Source organism: Ambystoma mexicanum, chromosome 11, assembly GCF_040938575.1.
Source record: "Ambystoma mexicanum isolate Mex_15411 chromosome 11, UKY_AmexF1_1, whole genome shotgun sequence".
NCBI lineage: Eukaryota > Metazoa > Chordata > Amphibia > Caudata > Ambystomatidae > Ambystoma > Ambystoma mexicanum.
The window spans coordinates 1,167,643,097-1,167,655,475 of record NC_090934.1 but is presented as its reverse complement, the minus strand read 5'-3'; the positions used below and the strand labels follow the sequence as shown (position 1 = coordinate 1,167,655,475).

Below are 12,379 nucleotides of genomic sequence, written 5' to 3'. Positions count from 1 at the left end.
GCACATTCCACCTGTGATGAACGTGTGTGTTTGCCTTGGGAACTAGTCGGGTCTGGTAAAAATTCAAAAGGGGGCTCTACAACAGAACCAACCCGTGCTATGAGTATGCGAAACATTTTTGATCAGAAAGGAGAATATCATTTGAATCGCTCTTTAGTCCTCTATCTTTTCCATCAAGTTTTACCATTGAGAATTATTACCTCTAAGGACATTGAGACTGTGGAACTATTGGAGGATAGTATAAATGTTGCTTCCAGGATATATTTCATCAAAGACAAAACAATGGAATTTGTCTATAGTTTTGAAGCTGCCTTTGCTAAATTTGGTTACATTTGCACTTTGGAACACGTATCACCTGCACCTTTAACAATTACCAAATTAAACTCTGAAAACCATAATTCTCCAATAAAATTAAACACTTAATTAAATCCTTATACTTTTCCTTTAGGCAATATAAATAAGGAAAGAAATTAACTTAGTGTTGATCCTTTCATTAGAAAAGCACATTTTTGCTTTGCGTGCTCCAAGTCCCACAATTCCCAAAGTACTGGGATGAAGAAGAGAGCTGCAGAGGCATGAGACTGCAAGTTACAGCCTATTACGGATAATGACACACACTTCAGGAGGACTGAAAAGCATAAAAGGCCCCCTCAGGTGCAGGACATCGATAATGAGTAGTCGGTGGAGTAGTCGGGGTCTTTTCACGTTGCAGCAGAAGCAGAGGAAAAATCTGGAGGGAAGCAGAGACGCCGGGAGCACTGTCGTATGTCGAGCAGTTGCCAGTCCAGAGAGGGTCACTTCCTCTTCAAATCTTCATTACAGAAGTTGCGCAGTGGCAATCGTTGAGGTTGGAAGCTTTCCATGACAGGAGGCAGGCTCAAGTGGCAGGTGAGCACCGGAGAGCCTCTGGAGCAGAGGAAGCTCCTTTTCTGAGTGGCGCGTGCCACAGAGGACCAAAGGAAGCAGGTTGCCAAGCTGATTCTTGAAACTCTAATACAGATTATACACTACGCGTTTAGGGAATTTCTTCGGAAACTCTGGGCCTATACCTAGTTACTTTATTTAATTTGGCTGCCAGAGTACTAAGATAGAGATTAAATAGCAGAGGAGCCAGGGCACACCCCTGTCCGACCCCTCGCTTACCTCTATTGTCAAGTCTCACTGACGCTCTTAGATCAGTATATAGTGAAATCACAACATATAGAATGGTATCCACAATAATTGTATCAAGCTCCACAGATTTTGTACGGTAGACCCTATCAAAAGCTTGACTCAGATCGATAAACCCCAAATAGATAGGTGAATCATTACCTTTGGGATATTTATCCAATATCTGTCACGCTCGGCCGCCGTTGGCGGCTGTGGAGACGCTGGCGATGGGGCGGCCATTGATTTGGCCGTCACGCTGCCGACGTTCACTTGCAGCGGTCTAGTTTCTTTGTCACGCTCGGCCTCTGTTGGCGGCGGTGGAGACGCTGGCGATGGGCGGTCATTGCTTTGGCCGTCACGCTGCCGGCGTCCACTTGCAGCGGTCTAGTTTCTTTCGCCCCTCCTCTGTGGAGCCTATTTAGCGTCATCCAACCCGGAAGCCCGCACGTTGCAACCCTCGCGTCAGGCTCCGGGTTGGTACGCTGAAGTGTTTCCTTTCCGTGGCGTCTGCCACCACATTTCCCTCTTGTGCATCGCTTCTCTTCCCTGGTGCTCTCCTTCCGCTCCTGTTTTTGTCTTCCTAGTCCTTCTCTTTATTTTTTCTCTTCCTCGCTTAGGCTACTTGTGTCTTTTCCCATTGTGCCTCGCTCCCTGATGGCTTCCATATTTGCTTGGTCGCTTCGACCTTCCGATGTAGGCTCTCCTGCCTTTGTTCTGTTTAGCGGACCTTCCAAGCTTTGCTACCGGCTTACCTCTGTCCTGCCCTGCAGTCCTGCCACATCCTTCTACAGAGACCTGCAAAAAAGGGTTTTTTTGTGCCTTCTGGGCTTTTTCCCCTACACCGGTTTACCCCGGTTCGGGGGCCCCCTTTGCCCCGAGTTCGAGGGGCAGGGTGGCTTCCTCTCGGGGTAGATCTTGTCATCAGACCAGAGAGCAGGCTGTCTGGAAAAGGAGATTCGGAGCAGAACCGGAAGAGACATCTCAAAGTGAGCAGGAAGGAAGTAAAGAAATACGGGGGACAGGAGTGAAGCTAGAAGAAGGTAAGAGTACACCTGACAGATTGCAACGCCCGAAAGTAACTATGGCCACCCCTGAACAAGTACAAGAGTTAGTGGCCGCAGTCCAGACCTTGAACGTCGAACTACAGAACGTTAAAGCTGATAATCTAACATTGAGACAATTGATCACTTCTCGTGAACCCAGGGATCATTATTTGCCTCCCATGGCCTTGTCTACTGGCAAGTTTGATGGGACCCCAAAGCGCCTCAAAGAATTTCTGGAAGCATGTTCAATGTATTTCACGTTCAGACCTAGTTTGTTTTCAACTGATCACACCAAGGTGGGATTTATGGTTTCCAACATGACAGGGAACGCCTTAGCATGGGTCACTCCCTTGGTGTCAAACAATGATCCTGTGATAAATAATTACGGTGGATTTGTGACCTTATTGCGCCAGATCTTTGAACAAGCTGAGATTACTCATGTGGCAGCAGAAGAGCTATTGGACGTTCACCAGGGTTCCAGCGACCTTTTGACATATATATCCACCTTTAAGCGTTTGGCTTCCACCGCAGGATGGCCCGAACAGGCACAGTATACTGTATTCCGTCGTGGACTCAAGGAGGAGATAAAGGACGAACTGGCAAGAATAGCTCGTCCCACAACACTGTCGGATTTATTCTCCATTGTCACCCAGATCGACTACCGCTTGAGCGAACTCAAGGCAGAAAGAAAGAAGTATAAGATCCCTGTCTCCCTGCCTCAAGGCACCCATTCCTTACCTTCTCTAGCTCACTCCAGCAACAAAGAAGAACCTATGCAAGTAGGGTCTACCAGAACCCCTTTGTCATCCGAAGAGAGAAGACGCCGTAGGGAATTGGGGCTTTGTATGTATTGTGGCTCGGATTCCCACCTGCTTCGAAATTGTCCAGAAGTACCGCCGAGACGGTCGGGAAACGAACGACCTCGGAACTAAAAGGGACGAGTGAACGAGGTCGGACTATTAGTCCCTATCTTACAGTGACGATGGCTTCTCATCCAACCATGCTGGACTCACGTCTGATGGCAGTTCCCATCCAATTGACTACCTCGAAGGAGGTCCTTACCACCATGGCCCTGTTGGATTGTGGCGCTGCAGGAGTGTTTATGGATACTATGTGGGCACACAAACAAGGGCTCACGCTTGTACAAAGGGAAGAAGTCCAGAAGGTGGAAGGAGTCGATGGTTCCCCGCTTTCATCAGGTCCTATCACCCACTCCACAGAAATCATGACGGTTCGCATCTTTCACCATTCGGAACAGCTACAGTTTGACTTAATCCACCAGCACATTTTCCAATAATTCTTGGAATTTCCTGGCTGAGGATGCATAATCCGCTCATAGATTGGACACAGAACACTTTGGCCTTCACTTCCTCGTATTGTAAACAAAATTGTGGTAACCATTCCGCAGAAGAGCCGGTACAGGTCCTTACTCCTCTACAGGAAGGGGTAAACGAGATTTGTAAGGTTCCTCCGGAATTGGCCGAATTCTCAAACCTCTTCAAGGACAACTCATTTTTGGAACTACCCCCACATCGGCCGGAAGACTGTGCCATCGAGTTGCTACCTGATGCCCTGGTGCCATTCAGTCGCATGTTCTCCTTGTCTCTTATGGAAAAGAGGGCCCTTCGCAAATATTTGGATTCCCACTTGGTTAATGGCCTTATTCGACATTCCAAATCCCCAGCCGGTGCCTCTCTCTTCTTCATACCTAAGAAGGACTCCTCGGAGCTAAGGCCCTGTATAGATTACCATGGCCTGAACAAGGTCACGGTTCGAGACCGATACCCGATGCCCTTGATAGCAGACATATTGGAAGCAGTCCAGGGTTCCACAATATTTTCCAAGCTGGACCTCCGTAGTGCCTATCATCTCCTATGAATTAGGAATGGGGATGAATGGAAGACTGCCTTTCGGACCCCGTTTGGCCTTTTTGAGGATCGGGTGATGCCATTCGGCCTGGTAAACGCACCCGCTGTTTTCCAACGCTTTATGGATCGCATGTTTTCCGATCTGTTGTATTGTAGTGTCATAATATATTTGGATGACATCTTGGTGTTTTCAAAGACCCACTCTGAACATGTGTGTCATCTTCGGACAGTATTCCAGCGGTTACGGTCGCAACAGCTATTAGTCAAGCTTGAGAAATGCCTCTTCTACCAGCCTTCTATTCCATACTTAGGATACATCCTCTCTCAGGAAGGGGTCACTATGGATCCGAGGAAGGTATCTGCCATCTTGGATTGGCCAATTCCAGCATCCCTCAAGGACGTCCAACGGTTTCTGGGGTTAGCCAATTTCTATAGAAAATTTATCAATCACTTCTCTCAGATCGTGCTTCCCATCACCGCCCTCCTGAAGAAGGATGCCAAGCCTTTCTTTTGGTCGGAATCGGCCAATCAAGCCTTTATGGATCTGAAAGGAAGATTTTGTTCAGCGCCGATCCTGTCACAACCGGATCAGAATCAGCCTTTCATTGTTGAGGCCGACGCTTCGGCCAACGCATTGGGAGCGGTTCTCCTTCAACTTAAGGATGGCAAGGAACATCCTATCGCCTATCTCTCTAAAACCCTTTTGACTAGCCAAAGGAATTACTCGGTAATAGAAAAAGAACTTTTAGCTCTCAAGGTCGCTTGTGAAGAATGGAGACACCTACTTCAAGGCGGTACCCATCCTTTTGTGTTACGCACCGACCATAAAAACCTGAAGGTACTCGGAAGTATGGATTGTGTCAACTCCAGGCAGGCCCGGTGGGCGCATTTCTTTAGCCAGTATGATTTCAGAATAACATATATACCAGGCACTCAGAATCGCCTGGCCGATGCCTTATCCAGACGTCAGTCTTCCGAGTACCTCATACATCCTGTCGGTAACCCTCTGTTTCCCCGAAACAGGATTGTGGGAATAGTTTCTTCCTTTCTGCAAGAAATCAAGACGGTAACCAGACCGGACTTAGTCACCTCAGTACCCGGGAGTCTGCGTCCACAGATCAGTTGGTCGAAAGGACTTTTGCTAGTGGGACAACGTTTATATGTTCCCTCCAAGACCCTACAGCGGAAGGTCCTAGTCTGGGGCCATAACCATGTGACCGCTGGACATAGAGGAGTTAAAGGAACCACAGAATTGATCTCTCGCTCATTCTTTTGGCCATCGCTCTCTCAGGATGTGAGGCATCACTGCAGAACATGTATGGTGTGCACACAAAATAAAACTACAACCTGCAAACCATATGGGTTACTGACACAACCGGAATTACCCGACAGACCGTGGTCTCAAATCTCTACAGACTTCATTGTAGACTTGCCCGTATCCCAGGGGTCGACTTGTCTCATGGTTACCATAGACACGTTTACTAAATTGGCGCATTTTTCTGCATTACCGGGAATACCGTCGGCCACCCAGATGTCGGAAGTTTTTCTTAGGGACATATTCAGACTCCATGGCCTTCCCGATAAAATCATCTCTGACAGAGGTACTCAATATACATCTCGATTTTGGGGAGCCCTGTGCCATCAACTAGGGATAGAAAGGGCCTTATCGTCTGGCTTTCACCCCCAGACCAATGGTCAGACGGAGCGACTTAACGCCTCCCTCGAACAATACCTTAGGTGTTACATCAACAAGAATCAGGACAATTGGGTTGGCCTTCTGCCCACAGCAGAGTTCGCATACAACAACGCAGTGCATTCGGCGACAAGTCTTAGCCCTTTTTTCTGTTCCTATGGGTTTCATCCTCGTGGTATACTTCCTGTAGTTTCCTCACCTTCAAATATACCTACTATTGACTCTACCTTGGATCACATAACTGCCGCACACTCTACAGCTCAACAGAGTTTGGCTTCCGCTAGGCATAAGTATAAGGTTTCTTCTGATCGGTCTCGCTTGCCCTGCCCTGATTGGAAGGAGGGTGATCGAGTCTGGTTATCAACCCGATTCTTGCCCAGATGGGTGCATTCGACTAAACTGACCCCCCGATTTGTAGGGCCCTATAAGATCATCAAGAAGATCAATCCGGTTGCTTAATAATTACAGCTTCCCAAGTCCCTGCACCGGGTACACCCGGTCTTTCACTCCTCCCTCCTTCGACCTGTTGATCCCCATGTTTCAGTTAAGAAGGCTTCTGGATTGTCGAATAAAGCCAAAACCCTGCCCGAAGAATACGAGGTATCTGCCATCCGGGATTCCAGATATCGCAAAGGCAGGTTGGAATACCTGGTTTCCTGGAAGAACTACCCCAGTTCGGAGGACTCTTGGGAGCCTAATTCCTATGTTCGTGCTCCCAGGCTAGTCAGGAGTTTTCACCGGGCTCATCCGGGTAAGCCCGGGGGGTTCGGCCTTGGAGGGGGGCATACTGTCACGCTCGGCCGCCGTTGGCGGCTGTGGAGACGCTGGCGATGGGGCGGCCATTGATTTGGCCGTCACGCTGCCGACGTTCACTTGCAGCGGTTTAGTTTCTTTGTCACGCACGGCCTCTGTTGGCGGCGGTGGAGACGCTGGCGATGGGCGGTCATTGCTTTGGCCGTCACGCTGCCGGCGTCCACTTGCAGCGGTCTAGTTTCTTTCGCCCCTCCTATGTGGAGCCTATTTAGCGTCATCCAACCCGGAAGCCCGCGAGTTGCAACCCTCGCGTCAGGCTCCGGGTTGGTACGCTGAAGTGTTTCCTTTCCGTGGCGTCTACCACCACATTTCCCTCTTGTGCATCGCTTCTCTTCCCTGGTGCTCTCCTTCCGCTCCTGTTTTTGTCTTCCTAGTCCTTCTCTTTGTTTTTTCTCTTCCTCGCTTAGGCTGCTTGTGTCTTTTCCCATTGTGCCTCGCTCCCTGCTGGCTTCCATATTTGCTTGGTCGCTTCGACCTTCCGATGTAGGCTCTCCTGCCTTGGTTCTGTTTAGCGGACCTTCCAAGCTTCGCTACCGGCTTACCTCTGTCCTGCCCTGCAGTCCTGCCACATCCTTCTACAGAGACCTGCAAAAAAGGGTTTTCTTGTGCCTTCTGGGCTTTTTCCCCTACACCGGTTTACCCCGGTTCGGGGGCTCCCTTTGCCCCGAGTTCGAGGGGCAGGGTGGCTTCCTCTCGGGGTAGATCTTGTCATCAGACCAGAGAGCAGGCTGTCTGGAAAAGGAGATTCGGAGCAGAACCGGAAGAGACATCTCAAAGTGAGCAGGAAGGAAGTAAAGAAATACGGGGGACAGGAGTGAAGCTAGAAGAAGGTAAGAGTACACCTGACAATATCAAACTGAGGTTCAGGATCTGGTCTACTGTGCCAACTCCTGCCCTAAACCCACGCTGCTTTGAGCCCAATTGACAATACGAGTGTGAATCACCCTGCCCAGCCATTTTACGGTGTAATCTATCAAGGATGCTGGCCGGTAACAGCTAGTGTCCAATCTGTCACCTTAATTAAATATAGGAACTATTATAGATTCTTTCCAACTATTAGGAAACGTATTGCTAGCCACAAATGCATTAAAGATTTTATTGAAAACCGGCACCCAGACAAGGTGGTCCTGTCGAAACACGTCAGTCACCACCTGATCTGGGCACGGCACCTTACTAGATGGTATGGAGAACAGGGCTTTGCTTACTTCCTCAACCTGAAACTCCAAACATGATTGATTATTAAGAGAAGGGTCCTGGTTTAAGCAGCTTAATATCTACAGGTCATCTCCATCGCCACTGTGATTGAACAACCTGGAGAAGTGATCAATCCAGGCTCTAGCTGTAGGAACCACACCATCAATGTCTTTATTTGGGATGCTACCCTGGGACACGATCTTCCAGAAATCACTTTTGTTAGGCTTTTCAGCTGCTGTTTCCAGCTGCTACCCTCGCTTACACTTCCACATTTCTTTTGCCCGTTTCAGTGCAATTTTATGAGACTGCCTCGCCGTGACCAAATAGATTTATTTTCTGTTGGGGCTCTTTGCTATCGCCAGGAGCTTGGACTTCATCTTTCTATATTACTGGTTATACCACAGTGAATCAGAATTTGCCCGTTCACTAGGCAGTAGTCAAATTAATATTATTGAATACTTGTAGATAAGTGATATCTGATTCTATACTAGACAAACAGATCTCAATGGATGGAAGGCATGCCACTAGTACGCTTTCAGAGCAGGATTCCTTATCCATAACTGCCCATTTTAACGACCTCCTTCTATTAAACATATGGTAGACATGGTCCGATTGTAGGATAGAATTATTATTACTATGGCCATGGAGTACCGACAATGTCAGTGGGTCATGATCGCTCTCAGGGCATTGCTCAATTATTAAATCCTGCAGAAGATGCCAATCATGCGCATACACTAAAAAGAAATCTATTGTTCAGTTGCACCCAGTGGTGCAAAAAGTATTTTGCCCCGCCCTATCTGCAGGTGATCTTCCATTTACAGCTTGCACATCACGTTCAACAAGATTCACCATAAACGTATTTCCAGCACTATTTGAAGACCCATCTTTCATAATCGGTGGCAGTATATTAAGAGCTGCATCAATTTCCTGTGTTGCAGCGAATGCTGGCAAACAGTCGGCAAGTCTTATATTAAAGTTGCCTCCTACAGTTATGAATGAGTCCGCAATACATTTAGCAGATACAGGAATACTTGGACTGTTTAGAAAGTTCCATAAAGAGACTATTTCAGGGCCCACAAATGTGCGCTTTGAGGCATTATAGAAATTATTAACAGCTATCGGTCGCTCCATATCCTTAGTAATGTTTACTCTTTGCAGGGGGCCATACTATTACATGCAGTGGGTTCTAATAATCGGCTACCAGCCTGGAAGTCCATATCTGGTTGGTGCAATTGGGTTGTAGCCTTAATAGGTTTAAATCCCTGTAGATTTGACACAACTTGTTGGTTGCACCGCTCGCTAGAGGCCCCATTATGAGCCTGCTTCTTTAATTTCCCTACTTACAGTGGATCCTGTTGAATACTCTGAGGAGCAATATACTGATCCTCTTTTTGGAGGGGCCTCCTTGATTGTAGTTACCCTGAGACAAGAACCCTGCCCCCCCAATCTACCATCACCAGCAACCTCTGAATCCATTTCGGGGCACTTTCAATCCTCCTTTCAAAAGTAGTTTTATTGTATCTCAGCCTGCCTTCGTTAACTAAGTCATTTATTAAATCAAGGTTTTTCTCTAGTAAAATTTGATCTTGTATTTGTTCTTCTCTAATAGACCCAGCAGCCTGCAAAATGTCCTTTGCCACAGCCTTCAACCTGCATAGTTTACACTGGATGCCCCCTATTGCTTTGGTAGTACTAATCCACCTTTCGGATATCTCTGAATGATCCGTAGTGATGTTCTGTGTGCCAACCCTGCTGTTGCCATGAGATTGTCTGGATAAAAACCGAGCCAATTGGGTGGCATCATTTCCTGGAGTACATTTTCCCTAAAATGCAGTAAAATAGCAGTTGCACAATCCTGGGTGGAAGTTATAGTTTCACAATGTTGCTGCGGATTTGGCAGGATTGCTGCCCCTCCCTGCTGAACCATTAATCAGTCCAGCCATTAGTGGCCAGATGATCTGAGCACGGCTCTTTGGGGTTGGAGCCATTATATCTCCCAAACAGAACTAGGCTGGATATAGACGATCTGAGGTTCCCCTTCTGGAGTAGCGAAATGGTCAGTCTATGCAAGAAAGAATCCAATAGCTCATCCATTTTTCGTCCAAGTATGTCGACCATGGGGCCTTGAGGCAAAACGGGCTTATACAGGTTAGGATCAATCAGACAGTGGAAATCTGAACTACCTACACCTCTGTCGCTATTACTGGCAAAAACCAGAGCTGCCTGAGGCAGAGATGTGATGTTGGCAGAAATACGGGTACCTGATACAGCTATCTTCTCTGTTGGCTCTTTGAGTGGCAAACCTCCTAGACATGCAATATCTTGCAACAGAATCATAGGAAGTGCCAAACTTTGCTGAGGGTCCTGGCTTGGGCCATAAACAGGATCAGCCGAGACTTTCTGTTTTTTGCTGATGGTTTTCTTTTCCATGGGGCTCTTACCTTCATTGATGGTTGCTTTCCTTACTTATTCATTATCCATCAAAGCCAAGAACTCTTCAACAAAGCAGAATGAGTCCATAAGATCTTCAATGTAGTCTGGGGGCAGGGGGTGCTACTAAGACCATCAGGATTCTGTAAGGATTCAATAGATAGTTCATTTGAGTTTTCATTTACATTATCTTCATCTGCATCCGCTTCCACATTCTGATGAAATTCTGTTGGCACTACTAGGGAGTTATCCTGCTTGTTAGCTCTCTCCCGAACCACCATATTCCATAAGTTCGCGCCCGGTAATGTGTCGGCATCTTCATGGTTGAACGTGGTAGTATTAGAGCCGTCAGTGTTGGAGGCCTCCAGAACATGTTCTGGGACTGAAACTGGAACTTGCTGAGCAGCACATGTGGGGAAATTCTACGTGGCCGAGCAGAACCAACAGTAGAATAGGATGGGATGGCGTAGATGTGGCATTACGAACGCTATCATGCTGCCTCTTACTTTCCCCAGGCCCAGGCTTTAAACCTGATACCTGGGGGGCAGACCCATCAACCGCTTGTTTAGGGGGAAGGCCTAAAGTGGCTTTCATATCTTTGTAGCCTTCATAATACTTTTTGTCTTTGCAGCCCAGATCAATGGGAGGCGCTTACCCATAGCTTTCCACAAAACAAGACAGCCACCAGTACCAGTCTTTTACTGGATTGTTAATTGTTAATGTGTTGGACTTTCACAAGCAGTGCTGAAGCAATACTGTGCTATGTAGTGTTGTATCTTGTGCGCCAACAACAGAGTGAATGGGCTAGGGGCTATAGACTATGTGTCTCTATAATCAGAGTCTCTGCAGAAGCTCTTTCCAGCCTTTTCATCTGAGGCTGTAGCCCTATCCGTCACTCACAGGTGGCTTGGACCAGAAAACCTGGCAGCAAGTCAGGCAGCTGCAAAACTGGGACAAACCTCTGCAACACTGTAGAAGTGCTATCAGGCACACTCACACACTGTGTGCCAAATGCTCTTCCGAGTGCTCTGCTCCGAATGTTTCATCCCGCCACTGCCACTGCCTCTACCTCGGGATCAGCAGCCTTGATTTATCCCAGGGAGCCTACCTTATTACAGGCACTCATGGCAGGACACCACCAACTCCCCTTATGTGGCTTGATACCTGCTTCTTAAACCCAGATTAATTGCTGGCTTACTTCCAGCAGCAGCAAAATACCCCGGATGTTGCCTTTGCAGGTTTCACAAACCATAAACCAGGTCCACAACGCAGAGCTTTCATAAAGCACGTCTTGTCTCCTCGTACACAGCGACGTCTGTATCCCTCTTCCGTGAACACAAAGTGTTTCCTGACAGTTCCATGGCCTGGTATGTGCTCTTTTTGAACTAAGGTCTGCAGGGTTATTGTCCCATTTGGGCGTTTGGGTTTTAAACAACCTCAATGGCAGGGTTACCATGATAGAATGATACCCCGTCTTGGTGCCTGTGGCAAGCCTGCAGGATCCCACTCCTTTCACCATCTGGGAGGCACATTGGGTAGCGGATAGACCAACCTAAGTCATTTGTGATTTGATTTGATTTTGGCATTTATATAAGCGCATATCCCAAGGGAACCTGGCAGCAAGCTGCATCTAGGCACAGATGTTGAAGGTGATGATAAACCTAGAAACCAATCAATCAAGATAATACACAAAGAAATAGGTTTTTAAGTGTTTACGGAAAAGTGTTAGCGAATCTAATTGACAAAGATGTATCGGCAACGAGTTCCAGTCTCGGGGACCTGCGACAGAAAAGCACTGGTCACCCCATGTGGTTGTTCGGGAAGGAGGGACCACGAACAGACATTTGTCCTTTGAGCGCAGAAGGTTTATACTTTCTGATCTTTGACACTAAATAAGCAGGAGCGAGATCATGGACGCATTTGAAAACCAAACACAGCAGTTTAAACTGTACTCGTTCTTGAATTGGGAGCCAATGAAGGCTCCTCCGAAAACCTGAAACTGCGTCTCTACGAGACAGTGAGAAAATCAGACGTACTGCAGAATTCTGTATCACCTGCAGCCCTTGGAATTGATGTTTGGGTAAACCAGTCAGCAGGGCATTATAGTAGTCTAATGTGGTGTTCACGAGGGAGCCCACCACCAAAGGGCGATCCTTCTCAGCAATCAATGGAAGCAATGGGTTTAACAG

General features: G+C 47.5%; 1 protein-coding gene across 11 annotated transcripts in view; it reads left to right on the top strand.

Moving 5' to 3' along the window:
* Positions 1 to 12,379, top strand: part of TLN2 (talin 2) — a 7,472,684-nt gene that overhangs the window by 3,385,435 nt on the left and 4,074,870 nt on the right. The gene's annotated exons all lie outside the window — the stretch shown is intronic.